Below are 15,780 nucleotides of genomic sequence, written 5' to 3'. Positions count from 1 at the left end.
CCTAATGTATTTTATCCTATAAACAAAACATTTTCTTAGTTTTTCCACTAAATAGACACAATGATCAACCCAGCAACAATGAGCACTCCTAGTTCCTAGACTGCAGTCTCTAAGTACAATCCCCTACTAGAAGGAACCAGCTTATCTTGGGGAAATGGCTGATTACACAACTGGAGTAGGAAATATACAAGATGATGCTAGAACATATCATTATACCAGATATCAAAGAGACTATGAAAGACTGCCAAGGTTATGTCCAAATGACTCAGCAGTCAATGTGAAAAGATTTATTTTTCAGTGTGAGAAATGGCTGATTACATGACTGGCATAGGAAATATACAAAATGGTGTTAGAACATATTGTTATACCAGATACCAAGGAGATTATAAAAGACTGCCAGGGTCATGTCCAAATGACTCAGTAGCCAACGTGAAAAGATTTATTTTTCAAAAGGTAGAGACATGACTAGAGGACTCATCCAATGGTATTATAGGTCATATTGAAAAGGAATGAGGTTGTGCTGTGTGTACTGCCCTTAGAAGAGCTCTAGGATACACTGCGAAATCTTTAAAAAGGGCTGGGCATGGTGGTTCATGCCTGTAATCCCAGTGCTTTGGGAGTCTGAGGAAGGAAGATCCCTTGAGGCCAGTAGGTCAAGACCAGCCTGGGCAACATAGTGAGACCTTATCTCTACAAAAAAAAAAGTTTAAAAAAATTAGCCAAGTATGGTAACGAACACCTATAGCTCTAACTACTTGAGAGGCTGAGGCAGGAGGATTCCTTGAGCCCAGCAGTTTGATGCTGCAGTGAGCTATAATCATGCCTCTGGACTACAGTCTGGGCAACAAAGTGAGACCCCATCTCAAACAACAACAACAACGAAACGAAAACAAAAAAGAAAACTAAATTAAAAATAGAGCCATTACGCAATATATAACATAAAACAGATGTAATATTATACTTTTTATACTGGTAAATATTCTGTGATAAATCAATTTGGTTTTAAGATTTTACAAATTTTCCTGGCTAGTATATATCCTTTTAACTTGAGATATTATAGTAACTATTATCAGTAGTTTTAGCACTAGATTTTCAGCCTCCGTGGGCAAAGATTATGCACATTTGGTGAGCTATTTGGCATTTATAACAGTTTTATGCAAATAAATACATAAATGATTTTAGTAGATGCATTGACAAAAATAGAGAGATGTGTTAATCATATTTATTAAGGGGGAGGTTATTAAAACTCTTAATTCATGTAGTTTTCTCCTTGTTTGTATCAGAATCACATATTTGTTTTATAATCAGATAAATAAAACAAGATAAAGAAGAAATAAAGTGGAAAAATATAAGAGAAAGCTTAAGAATATGCCTTGCACACATCGCCATCTGGAACCAAAATATTTTCACCATGCCAATGTTCACTGACCAATATGTGAGTGGAATGGATAACTTCCTATGAAGTTACTTCTGGTTCATTGGCAAAGAGCAGCCTATTGCACAACTGAGTGTCTGCTCACCTCCCTCCCATATTTTTATTTACAGGACAAGTACAAAATCATTTGTTGCCGATTAGAAAGAAAAAGGAAATTCCAGAGAGTTTCTCAGAATGACTTTTATTTTGATGGATATTTTTTAATGAACCAAATTTATGTGAAAGGTTGTTCTGTTAAAAGTTCACAAAAATATCATGCATGATTGATCTCAAGACTGTGCCTTGATCCAAAGACAACACACAACAGCAGTCAAACATACATTTTATGGGCTTTTGTCTGTTTTGCAATAACACCGGAAAACATTCTTTAATGAAAATTTAAAACCGTAACTGATTAATTTTCTGAGTAAACAATCCCTGTAAACATGGAATGTCAGCATTTTAAGGCTGCACGAGTATAAATTTTACTTCCGTTGCATAGACATCTGGGAAAGACTTTGGCACAAGCGAAAAAGGTGACAATGTGACCTGGAGGAGAAGGGCTATTTGGAGACCTTGCACATTCTGTAATGTCACTCCTGTCCATGAGGCTGAGGCCCAGTCAGGGCTAGGAAAGCTGCCCTGTCCTGTGTGACCGTGTTGGCATGGGCAGCTGTCACTCCATCTATAGCTCTTTGCTAGCTGTAAATTTCCGGGGGTGGGTGGTGTCCAAAAAGCCCATCCGGTAGCTGATCCTGCTGCGTGCGGCCTCACTGGGACAATGAGGAAGAAATTCTTAGGAATTTGGTTGTTGACATGGCTGTGCAGAACTTAGACTGAGCACTCCCATTTGGTTTCTGCTGTTAAAGATCATCCCCAATTGTTACAGGAGCCAAAAAGCAATCTCATTTCTCTTAAGCAATTTTATATATTTTCTTAACAGGGGGAGGTTTAAAACTGTTACTTAAAGTACTCTTGAATGGCTTTTTGAAGAAACATGGAAATATATTGCCAGGAAAATGGAGGAGTATGTTCAAAGTAAGAAAAAATCTAAGACTCTCTGCTTAGGTATTTGTGTAAAACCTGAAATTTAAAAAAAAAAAAGCTCATAATCAAGTAATTTTTATTAGACATTTATGGTCTTGCCAATAATAAATTTCATGACCTTTGTTCTTCTAAAGTCTGGAAAAAGAACCAGAACTGAAGTGCTTTGAGCTCCTCCAGGTGATGTTCACAGCTTGCGTTTGTGTTTCCAGCCTGGTTCAGCTCTTTTGAACTCACTTCAACCCTTAGCTTACTTATCCAGACCAATCCTGCATTACAGGTACCCTCGCTGGGGTGGGGAATGAAACCATTCAAATAAATACTTTCATACTTCTGGACCCTGCTTTGTTCCTAGTAAACTTATTTTTCTCATCAGTGTGTATGGAAGCTTTTTAAAAGAAGTTTCCATGCTAATTAATTATATTATTATTACTAGAGGAAGAAGAAGAAGAGTGAAGAAACCTTCCCCAATAAGAGAAACTTCAGTGTTTTGCCCTGCCTCCCAAGGAGGTCACGTATTGGCCATCATTTAAAACTTTGCATGCGTCTGTGAAGGGATTTATTAGTTAATTCTTCCATCCTGTTGATTAGCAGTGTTTATTAAGTGCCTGATTCCCATAGTAAGTGGCATAGAAGAAAATCATTCTGCATTTCTTTCATAGAGGAAGTGGAGAGCAAAAGAAGGTGCATCTGTAAGCTCTGCATTGACAGGCAGACCTCAGGGTACTGCAGGTTTGCTTCCAGATCACTGCAATAAAGCAAATATTGCAATAAAGAGTCACACAAATTTTTTGGTTTCCCAGTACATATGAAGACTATGTTTATTTTATACTGTAGTCAATTAAGTGTGCAACAGCATTATATCTAGAAAAGTACACACCTTGATTAAGAATAATTTATTGTTAAAAACGCTGACACTAAGGTACAGAATGAGGACATGGTTTTGGAAAAATGGCACTAACGGACTTGCTCAATGCAAGGCTGCCACAAACCTTCAGTTTGTAAAAAACATGCTATATCTGCAAAACACAATAAGGTGAGGTGCAATAAAACAAGGTGTGCATATAAGCAGTGAGGAATTAACATTTAATGAGCACCAACTACAAGTCCATTTAGATATGTAATCTGATATTATATATGTAATTTCAGTTTTTCCATGCCTTTGGGAGATGGGGGAATTGGCATTTTGATGAAGCTAGAAAACTTGGCAAAGGAGGCAAAGACAAAATGCTACTGAGTCAGGATTTCAGGATTTAACCTGTGGTGCAGTTAACTTCAAGCCCGAGTACTTCCTGTCATAGCATCGTGTCTCATAGTCGACAGAATCAGTCAGGCAAAGGGATAATGTGGGTCTTAATCCATACTTTAGAGGAGAGTCAGATGTGAACCTTAAGGAAAGAGAGGGAGAAAGCAGCAACCTGGGAAGGTAAAATGGGAGGCATGGTTAAGGGTAATTTTGTTGGGATAAAGGGAATGGGAGTAAACTGAAGCTGGGACACAAGATGGCTAGGCTTTTCCATTGGGTAACGAAACGCCTGGGCATGCTACAATTCCTAAGTAACATACCCAGGTATTTTATGGTTTCTCCTTTCAAAGACTCCCTAAGACTTGGGTCTTTGTGCCAAAAGGCCACTGTTTTTTAACTTGTGGTAGGCTGTTTAGGCGAATCATACCTACATTGGTCTTACTCAGACAACCATACAACCACAGTCTAGATCCAGAAGATCCAGAGGTTTTTATTTTATTTTATTTTATTTTTGAGATGGAGTTTCACTCTTGTTGCCCAGGCTGGAGTGCAGTGGCGTGATCTCAGCTCACTGCAACCTCCGCCTCCAGGGTTCAAGCTATTCTCTTGTCCCAGTCTCCCGAGTAGCTGGGATTACAGGCATCTGCCACCATGCCTGGCTAATTTTTGTATTTTTAGTAGACATGGGGTTTCTCCATGTTGGTCAGGCTGGTCTCAAAATCCTGACCTCAGGTGATCTGCCCGCCTTGGCCTCCCAAAATGCTGGGATTACAGGTGTAAGCCACCGCAGCCAGCCCAGAGGTCTGTCTTAATGGAACGGGTGGATTGGTTTCTAGGAAAGTAACTGGGAACATGACAGGAGATCTTCTGACATCCAAGTTATCCAAGCCTTCCCTTGGCATAAAATAAAACAAACATATAAATGCCTAAGATGCCTACTTGCTCTTAACTATTAAAGCAGAAAGCACATCTGTGGCATCAAATACATACACTATCCCATGCGATCAATGTTTCTTGATCATCCACCTGAGCAACCGCTATGAAACAACATTCACCCTTTGCCTTATTCCTATTTAGAATAGTACTGTGTACCTAATTAGAATAGAACTACTCTAAAACTCAACATGTTACTCACAATGTTGGAAGCCTGGCTTAGACAAAGTACTTGGGAATCTTGCTGGAAGGCACGGTGAACAGTTATCGCCAGTAAGTCATCCAAACCTAGTTTCCATACAGGCATTTATTCTCTAAACCATTTTGAAAACTATCAGACCGAGAGACACTGAAGATCATTATCATCATGCTCATTTTTCAGATAAGAAAATGGACTGCATAAAGATAGTATCTTAATCTCAAACAGTCAGACCCACAGTTTTCATGAATACATTCAGAATTGCCAGAATATGCATATGGAATCTTGACTGGGAAATGGAGTCATCATCTATCAAACTAGAGAACCTCATGCAGTAAGCACTTTTTTTCATGAAGGTGATATAATACAGAGTTAGATGAGGATTTTTATCCTGGCTTCATTTTCCACGCATGTAACCTTGGATAAATTACATAACTTCTCTAAATCACAGCTTCCTCATCTCTAAAATTAGAAAGCAAGAGTACCTGATTCATAAAGTTGTTGTGAGGATTACAACAACTTGTTAAGGAGGAGAAGATAAACAGAAGAAAGTGAAATAATGCACATAAAGTGTTTTAACACAGTAATTGGCATATTCATGGTTCAATACATATTAACCTGGGCTAGTGTCAGCTTTGGGCTTCCCTATTTCCAACTTCCTCAGTTTGTCTTTTTAAACTTCTACCTCCAGCAGTGTGCACAGGGCCTCGCACACAACGGATAATCCCCTCCCTCTATAAATGCTAGTGGAATTCATTAATATGTTCTCTATTAAACTCTTAAGCTATAGGATAGACATCCAGAAATAGTAGCTGGTATTTAAGTCTCTTCTCACTTTGTCCCAACAAATCCTTCCCTACCCTCTTCTGCTCTGAGTCACAGGCACACACATGGCATCATATTTCTTTATGTTGAGCTGGAAGGGGTGTTCATGTCGATAAGAAACCCTCCTCCCATCCCACTTTGTCCGCCCTGCACTTAGGAACCAAGGTTGAGTTCAAACAGGGGTCAGGCAGATAAAAGCCTGAGGCTTAACCACCAATTCACTAGTCTGGTGGCTAAAACTTCCGTCATTTATTTATTGCCATTAAAAAGGATGAGTTGGGTCCTGTGTCATGATGGCTGTAGGCAGAAGCCCCTGCCGTTTATTATCTGCCCCTCAGTTGGGAAACAGAGCAGGCAAATGCCCCTTCCCCGGGACATGCTGCCCTGCCTGTGTACTGCGGTCTGAATGGAAATAGAGGGAAGTTTCCTTGCACTTTATGGGCTCTTTTGTTTGTCATCAAGAGGCCAAAAGTACGGACATTTTAAAATAATTGTCAAAGACAGAGCACATGCAGGCTGAGGGGGGAGAAGCGGAGGGAGGAAAAAGGACAAACACCCAAGGGCTGTAGCCTCCAGACTGAAAGAGATTTACTGCAGCCGCTACAGAGACTATTTGTTAAGGAGGAGAAGATAAACAGGAGGCATCTTTAGAGCCAATGGTCATGCGGAAGGTGCTAGAAGCATTCCTAGGCAAGAGTAGAGCCCAGCAGAAGCGCCAGCTGGTCGCGGTTGAGTCAGGTCTGTCGTGCACAAAATCTTTATCTCCTGTTCAGTTCTGTGCATGGGCTCTTTTTAAATGTTAGTGCGAGGGAATCCAGCCAGGCACACAAAAAGGACAATTGCACAACAGATTTGAGCTAACAAGCTCATACTCATGCATCCAAAGAAAACCTGGAAGGCACCAGCCAGCGGAGCCTGGACGAGAAAAAAGGTCTTCAGAATCCCTGCATTGGCTGACGAGCTTGCAGGAGTCTGAGTGGTGCCATTTCCCTCCTGCTGTAGATCCCCCAAGCTGTCTGCCCCCCTCCTCCACTTTGGCAAAGCGAGCAAGATCATAAACGTCAGATGTGGGCTTGTCGCTGTAATGATCTCGTGGCTATGAATAAAAATGTCCGGGTAACAGATTTGTGACTCGAATCTCCTTTCTGTGCGGTGGACCTGCGTGGGCCAGGGCTGCTGCTCACGCTGACTGGGTGTGTGCGCTGCTCATATTAAACTTCTAGTCATCGAGAGTCCACAGGGTTAAGCCTAGAAGGCTAGAATGATATTTTCATCGCCTTTGATGACACACTAAAATAAAGAACGTCTCATTTTGCAGCAGAACATTGAGTCTGTGAAGCCAATGTACATGTGGTTACTATTTGCAGAATTTGGCATTTTCTGTGAATAGTATAAAGCAGGCATTGGATCGGCTGTCATGTTTTGACAGGGTTGTCCTTTTTTCCAGAATGCCATTCTCCCTACTCCCCACCCTCCACTCCCTCTTATTTGAGCAGCAACCCTACCACTTTTTTTTTTTTTAAGTGGACTAAGAAAATTGATGAATAATGAATTAAAAGCTGGACTGGGTCAGGAGTTTAAGGCACAAGGAAACAATCACCTTGAAGAGAGTGGGGCCCCCTAAGGGGAGCCCAGGGCCCTGTTATGACTCTTGGTCAGATTGTCTCCAGACAGCGAGGGCCTCCCCCAGCCCCAGAAATGGGAACAAGGTCAGCCACCAGATTAGTTAACAATGTGAAGCAGGAGTTTAAAGCTGTTTTGTTTACAAAGAGCTAATCAGCCTGACAGCTAAGTACCCCAGCCCCTCCCTCTGCTCAATATATTAATATTTGATTGCTGTTTGGGCCTTTGTTTTCCTATTCTCTCAACTCTGGACCTTTCTCACATCCACAACCTAGACAGGAATGAAGTTGACAATGAGAAATAAGTTTATCTCCTCACGGTGACACACATCCATCAGTTTCAGGCACAGGGGGTAAACCTGGGTGTGAGGTTTCAAGTTCTTCATTTGCTGTGTTTGACTTGTAAGCCATTATGAAACACAACCCCCCCCCCCAACACACACACACACAGAGAAAGCCCTCTTTGAAACTCCTGAGAGTTTGGGGCTTTAGATTTCCACCATGAGTCCTACACTTGCTAATTAAACTTTTATTTCAAAAGCTGGATTTGACTCTAAGGACAACTTTCTTATTTTTCTTTTTATTTTGATCAACATATGTCACTTTCCCTCTATTTTCAAGGGAACAAAAGCCAGAGTGGCCCTACATTGAATACCTTTTTAAATCAATCCTTCAGGTTTATATCAAAATGGTCTCATTGTGCATCTGTTTTTCTGTATTAGCAGAAGCAACTGATCTGGCAGTGGAAAAAGTAGCTCTCGCGTGTATTTCAAAGAAGCAATGGTTTTCTGATTAAGCAGCATTATCTTGCATGTTTTAATGAGTGACACAATTACAGTAAAGACTGAAACCAATTGTCAAGATGTCGACGTTGGCTTGGGGTGACTGCAGTATAAATCTACTCATGGAATTTTACAGAGCAGTAATAAGAATATCAAACAGGTCATGCACTGTATTATCATTTCATTGTTATTTATGTTTGCCTGGACTTGATTCAGAGTCTCAGAAACCTCTTAGTCTCATGACATTTTTACCTATTAAATCATCGCATCCTACCAGAAGCCTGTAGATGAGCCATTACTTAAAGAAAATGAAGTTCTAAAATTAAATTTGTGTTATTGTTTATCTTTGATTTGTGTCGCGGTCACCACACCTCATGGCCATAAAGGCACTCATTAATCAGATGAAAATGAATGCATTTAACCATTCAATTATTTTTCATAAAACCTATTGAGCATCTACTATGTGATAAACACTGTGATGACAATTTCTGGAGATATGAAGAAGATAAAAAAGTGTGTTTTCGAATTGCTCTTGATATGACAGATAAAATGATGAACACGTAATCAATGATGAAATATATTTTATGTATGTAATACTATGTATTAGATACGTATATATTTGTTTGTCTCTGTTCAGGGAAGACTCTATGGCATGAAGCTATTATCATTATTCACCATCTATTGAAAGGACATTACATTACTATGCATGTCTTCAAGATTGTACAGTTTAGTTTTTATATAATTGGTAAAGATAATTTGCTTTATACGGGAGAGTTTCAAATGACATTTACATATATTAACTAATTTATCTGTGCTCATAATACTTTTCACCTCACATTTCACATAATAATGCATAACAGAAATTCTTTATCTAGGGGCTTAGCAAATGCAAGAGTTTGACGTGAGCAGTTCACTCATTCAACAAGAAATGCATTTTGTTGTTAACAACTATTAATAAATACATACATTAAGTCCCCATCTTGGGTCATGTAACTAGTAATGAACAAAATAGTTCTTTCCTTACCTTATATGGTGCATGCAGACTAATGAGAGAAGAGAGACATTGTACAACGAAACACATAATTAAATATTGGACAAATTGTTATTAGGAAACAGAATAGTGTTCTATGGCAGAGAAGATCAATGAAGGCATGCGATTTAGAATCAAGAACAAAGAACACCTGCCTGAGGAATTGGTACATGATCTGAGAATTGAAGATCAAATTAGCCAAAGAGTATTAGAAAGAGTGTCCCCAACGCAGGAAAAATATATGCAAAAGTGCCAAAGTATAAAATGACAAATGTATTTAAGAAACTGAAGAATGCAAAAGTGCTGAGAATGTAATATACAAGAGGAAAATAGTGCACAATGAGCCTGGGGAACTAGGCAAGAAGCGTATCAGAGAGGGCCAATAGACTAGACTATGCTGCAATAACAAATAAGTCCTCAAATATCAGTGGCATAGCAAAAAAAAAAAAAAGTTTATACTAGCTTACACATATCATAGTCTGATATAGTGGTGGTGATAGTAGATAGAAAACTTCAGCTCTGCCAGACATGGTGGCTCACGCCTGTAATCCCAACACTTTGGGAGGCTGAGGCGGGTGGATCACTTGAGGCCAGGTATTGGAGACCACCCTGGCCAACATGGCAAAACCCCCTCTCTATTAAAAATACAAAAAATTAGCCAGGTGTGGTGCCACACGCCTGTAATCCCAGTTATTCGGGAGGCTGAGGCACAAGAATCGCTTAAATCCTGGAAACGGAGGCTGCAGTAAGCTGAGATAGTGCCACTGCATTCCAGCCTGGGCAACAGAGTGAGACCCTGTCTAGGGGGAAAAAAAAGAAAACTTCACCCCAAGCCATATAGTCACAGGGGCTGGGGTGGGGAGAGCTACACAGAGAAGGTATGCGTGCTTTAATTGCCTTGATTTACAAGAGGCACTTACCACTTAAACACAATTCAATTGATGGGAACTAGTTCACAAGGGCCCACCAGGATGCAAATGGGCTTGGAATTGTGGTTTAGCTGCATGCCCAGTACACATAAACGATTTGGCAAGGTGCTATCCAGTGTCTATTTGGATCATAGAGGAAGAAACTTTGTACGTTATCCTAAAGGTTACTACAAGGTTGTAACATTGCTATGGTCTGAAAGTTTGTGTCCCACCAAAATTTGGGAGGTTATTAGGTCATGAGGGTGGGGCCCTTATGAATGAAATTAGAGCCTTTATAAAAGCAGCCTGAAATGTGATTATGCCACTGTACTCTAGCCTGGGTGACAACAGGAGTGAGAACCTGTCTCAAAAAACCCCAAACAAACAAACAAAACCAGACAAAACAAGCAAAAGAGGCCTGAGGGAGCTCAATTGGCCCACAGAGAGGAAGACACAGGGAGAGTGCATCCTTTCTGAGCCGGGAAGCAGGATCTTACTGGACACCAAATCTGCTGGTACCTTGATTTTGGACTTCCCATCCATCAGAACTGTGAGAAATAAATTTCTGTCATTTGTAAGCTACCCAATCTGATGTATTTTGTTATGGTAGCCTGAATGGACTTGGATAAACAAAATCAATTTTTGTGTGATCACTCTACTATCATTGTGAAGAACAGAGTAGAGAGGCTGCCTCCGGCCCATGAGATAGATAGATTTTTCTCTTCCGTTAGGCAAATGACTGATCCTTATGTTTCCATTCTCCTTTTCTGAAAAACTAAAACTTACAGCTAACTTTTCTTGAGAATCACACGAAGGAAAAACAAATTATGGTTGAAGTTGAGTCCACAATTTAAAAAAAACTAAAAGAGGGCTGGGCGCAGTGGCTCACACCTGTAATACCAGCACTTTGGGAGGCCGAGGCAGGCGGATCATGAGGTCAGGAGATCGAGACCATCCTGGCCAACATGGTGAAACCCCATCTCTGCTACAAATACAAAAAGTTAGCCAGATGTGGTGGCATGCGCCTGTAGTCCCAGCTACCCTGGAGGCTGAAGCAGAAGAATCCCTTGAACCTGGGAGGCAGAGGTTGCACTGAGCCAAGATGGTGCCACTACACTCCAGCCTGGGTAACAGAGCGAGATTCCATCTCAAAAAATAAATAAATAAATGAATAAATAAATAAATAATCTAACAGAATAGTTAAATAAAAACTCTTCCAAGGTAAAAAAACAAAAAATACAACAAACAACCTTTAGAGCTCCAAGAAGTAAAATTAGAATACTTAAAGTTATGAAAAAGTCTTAAAAATGTTTAAAACAATAAACGAAGAATAAACCACCACACTAAAAGAAGCAACACTAAGTGATAAAATGCGGGAAAAAGAATGAAGTTAATTATAATTGTAGCATATAGTTCTTAAAATAAAATGACAGTAGTTAATAGAGTTAATAGACGAAATGGCAAATTAGACATATGTAATAAATGCATTAGTGACTTGACTGAAAGATCTATATCAAGGATCCAGTGTAAATGCCAAGATGGAGAATGTAAGTGTGAGATCAAGTAATATGGGGAAGAGAATGGGAGGGCCAAAAGAGGGAATGGGGAAAGGGTATTTTGAAAAGGCAATGCAGCACTTTGGGAGGCCGAGGCGGGTGGATCACCTGAGGTCAGGAATTCAAGACCAGCCTGGCCAACATGACCAGGTATCTACCAAAAACACACACACAAAAAGTAACCGGGGGTGGTGGCAGGCGCCTGTAATCCCAGCTACTTGGGAGGCTGAGGCAGCAGAATTGCTTGAACCTGGGAGGTGGAGGTTGCAGTGAGCCTAGATCACACCACTATACTCCAGCTTGGACAACAGAGTGAGATTCTGTCTCAAAGACAAAAAAAAAAAAAAAAAAAAATGGTAATGCCTTGCCGTTTTACAAAGGAGTTGCTTCTCATATGTGAGAAGTATGCGACTGAATTAGAAACAGTGCTGGACTGGACATGGAGTAAAACATCAGGACATTGAAGAAAAGGAAAATTTTTAAAATGACCATTGAGAATAGACATATCACCTCCAAATGCATATATACTCATTAAATCAACCTTACATTTTTCAAAAAAATTTTTTCAAAAAAAGAAAAATTTTCAAAAAAAATTTTTTTTTTAAATAGAGGAGAGAGGACATAACATTTTCTTATTCCTCTTTCTATTTGTATAGCTCCAGATAGTTATAGAACCTGTATCTCTCATGGTATGTACAGCTGGAAAATGGAAAATAATAAAAATGTCTAAAAGACATGCTATTTAATTGTGTAGAGGGATGAATAAACATTTAAGGAAAACGTAAAATGTGTTATTTTTATTATTATAAGCATTCTCATCTAAATAATCACCTTTCTACATTTTCCATGTTATAATTTCAGTTTTTACACAGTGAGGTTTCTAACAGTCCACACACTTATAGTTTGTATAAAGGTGTGTGTGTATGTGTATGTATATATGTCTATTTGAATATTTAGAAGTGAAGGCTCTGTGTTTAATGAAACCATGATAGAAAAGCATTCTCTGTGATATTAATTAAATTTTAATTCAGGATGTCATCTCCTTCAGCTCTTGTTCCATCTGCTTGTAAACACATTTCTATTCCTAGTCTTAATTGACTACTTTCCCATAGACTAAAACCACACCGAAGATTTTACCATACAGTGAAACCCAACAATGAAACGTTGGGTTTAAGCCTCTAGCTGATGTGGTCTTAGTAACAAATGACACCAACCTTGCATGTCCCTCTGGCTCCAGTTATCTCTTTCTCCCTCCCCTCACTGAGAGGCCTTTCAAAAAATGACCAGTCAGCCACCGATGCCCCTACTTTAAATTTTCCTTTTCTCTAAATTTTTACCGAGCAGAGGCTTTATCTTTTTGTTTTTTCACTATCGTCCCTCTGAAACTACCTTAGCAAGCTCATCAATTACATTCACATTTCCAAACCCAATGCTTTCATCTTGCTCTCTTCCTCAGATGTTAGAGAATTTGACATTGTTGACCTCTCCATTCTTCTTGAAGTTCTAATGCTGGGCTTAGAGTCCTCACACTGTCCTGGCTTTTCTCCAATCACCCTGGGCCTTCCTTTTCCGTTATTACTGCTGACTCCTCTTCATCTGATCCTCCCGTCACCGTGCCCCACCTCACCCCTGTGTTAGATGATGGTTTCTTCTTCTGGAGAGCTTACGTTCAGCATAATCTGGAATGAATTAGCCAATTTGATGGCTGAGAAGCTTTTCGTCCAAGCCTTTGTGAATATCTTCTGTCTCAGCAAGACCCAAGGACATCAAGTTCCTTGTAAAATTCCATGGTCTAGAATGAGGGATTTAGTGAGGAGGAAGAGAAGGCCAAGGGACACTAGAGGCACATTATAAACATCTGTTATTACAAATCTCTTCTCTAAGGCTGAGATTGTGAATCACAAGCCATTTAATTTCCACTGCCGAGTGGGAGGGTGAACAGTGTGAATCGGTGGTTAAGATGAGTAATTTAGGAAAACAGATACCTGTGGTGATAGGGTCAGCTTCCAACTTAATAACATTACCTGATTAGCTAAAGTATTTGATGCCTGTAATATTGACATTTTTGTTGCCTTTCTCTATTACTTAGAAATAGTTGAATTACATATTCAAAACTCTTCTATTCTAGAATTTTTTTTGCAACTTTACCCAGTGAGATTCTGTATAAACTAGAAGAATATTAAGTCCTTTAAAACAATGAAACCTTGAGTTTAAGCCTCTAGCTGGTGTGGTCTTCATATACATAGTCCTTTTACAGCTGGCTGACATTCAGCCAAAGGGACCATGGGTCAGCCAGCAAGTGTTCATGCTCTAAATTGAGGAACACAAAACAAGGGGTGGGAATATGCTTTGGGACAAAAATGCCCTAAGAAAACATTTCATTATTTTTGAAGTGGAAAGATAGATATTTTTGGAGACAGATACTTCTCTGGGTACTAATAGAAAATCCATTCCTTCATTCCTTTTTACTGAGGGAATCTCTATTTTGTTGGGGCAGCAATGTTATAAGATAAAAATTACTTTTCTAGGGAGATTAGATGACCAGCAATGATCATCATGTGAGACACATTTCTGGTCATTTCTTTGTATTTCTGAAAAATACTTTGCTTTCCTGATGTAAATGCCACGTGTTTTTCTTGTTTCTGACTCCTTTCTGCAGTCTGGATTACAGTCATGATGGCTGGAATTACAACTGCCTTCATGTGCCTAATCACACTGGGAAACCAGAAAGCATTTTCTTTCCACCAGCTTCAGACTGTTTATGTCTGAATTTATTGTTATACGGAAGAAAAATAAATCTCTGTTTAGTCTAACTGGCAGCCACTTGGATTTTTTTTGTATGCAGCTGAACCCAAACCCGAACTGATGCAATTTCAAGTCAGATGAGCCAGTGCAGCAGAATGAAAAGAACAAAGACTTGATTCAGGCATCTGGTTTGCATCCCAGATTAGCTACTAACATCTAAGAGACCTGGGGCAAGATGTTAAAGCTTCTGAACCTCAGTTTCTGCGTCTGTGCATTGGGGCTTACAATATAGAACTCACCCTCTAAGTCGGCAATAAGGACGAATTGAATTAATGAATAGCTTCTGTAGACAGGAGTTAAAATCATAATGAAAACCTTAATAGAAGAATGTTTTGAAAGTGCTCTCCAAAGTAACATACATCCAGAAGAATCCATTTAAAGGTGGAGTCAGACTATTTCTGAACCAGTCCATTTGTTTTATGCACTGCCAGCAACATCATTGTAGCGGAAAACATATTTTATGGTGTGCTGGGTGGCTGGAGTAGCACTCAGATGCACATGCACTAATTCCAGGTCAGCAAGAAAGTTCCAAAGCACCCCTGACAAGACCCAAACTGACCCCTTTTAACTCTTGAGTGAAATGTTATTTTACTCACCCAAGAAATCACTGAAAATAAAGCTATTTCTCAAAGAGGAATCTAAATAAATGTCAGAGAAAGAATAATTCTCTCCAGGGCATCATTCTGAGCTTCCAGTTTGTTCTTATTGCTGTTTTTTAAATAATAATGCAGAGCATCAGGTGTGTTTTCCATTTCTAAACTCAATATAATTACATACACTAACACACATCCTAGTTTGTCTTTTCCTGCTGTGTTCTTTCCGCTTTCAGGAGTGTGGGAATCTTTATGGGAAATTTCCAATAACTCAAGTGTATCTTTGAGATAAGGTAAGCATAACGGGCCATGTAATGGGACAGAGGTGGCTGGTGGGGGGCACTTCTTGTGGGTCAAAGGAACAGAGATTTAGCTGAGTAACTTCAGAAGGTGGAAGAAGAGAGAGGTGGTTATGATGTGCTGGCTAGAAACTGAAGCAGGGAAGTAGATTGAAAGCAACATCCCTCTAGGAACCCGCTCTCCTGCATTCCACTTTCTTCTCTGCCACTGACAGGCTTCCATCTATTTTCTCTACCAAAGAATTCCCTTTGCACAGAGTACAGAAAAGCTATATCCAGAGTTTTGTGACTCTGACTTTCCTAAGTAGCATCATTATGATGATTGTCTATAGCATGATTTAAAAGTTCACTAAATGTTTTATACCTATTTTCTTATTCCTCAAAATACAACTTCTCTCACTCTTCATTTGAATTCATCTGTATTCTACTCTAAATTAATATATTATCTATGAGGATTCAAAATCTTCATGGAAAGCAATCTCCCAAAATCCAAGTTACAAATCCTGGGCAAAATATCTATCTAC

Source organism: Pongo abelii, chromosome 16, assembly GCF_028885655.2.
Source record: "Pongo abelii isolate AG06213 chromosome 16, NHGRI_mPonAbe1-v2.0_pri, whole genome shotgun sequence".
Taxonomy (NCBI): domain Eukaryota; kingdom Metazoa; phylum Chordata; class Mammalia; order Primates; family Hominidae; genus Pongo; species Pongo abelii.
The sequence above is the reverse complement of the archived record's forward strand: the minus strand, read 5'-3'. Positions refer to the sequence as shown.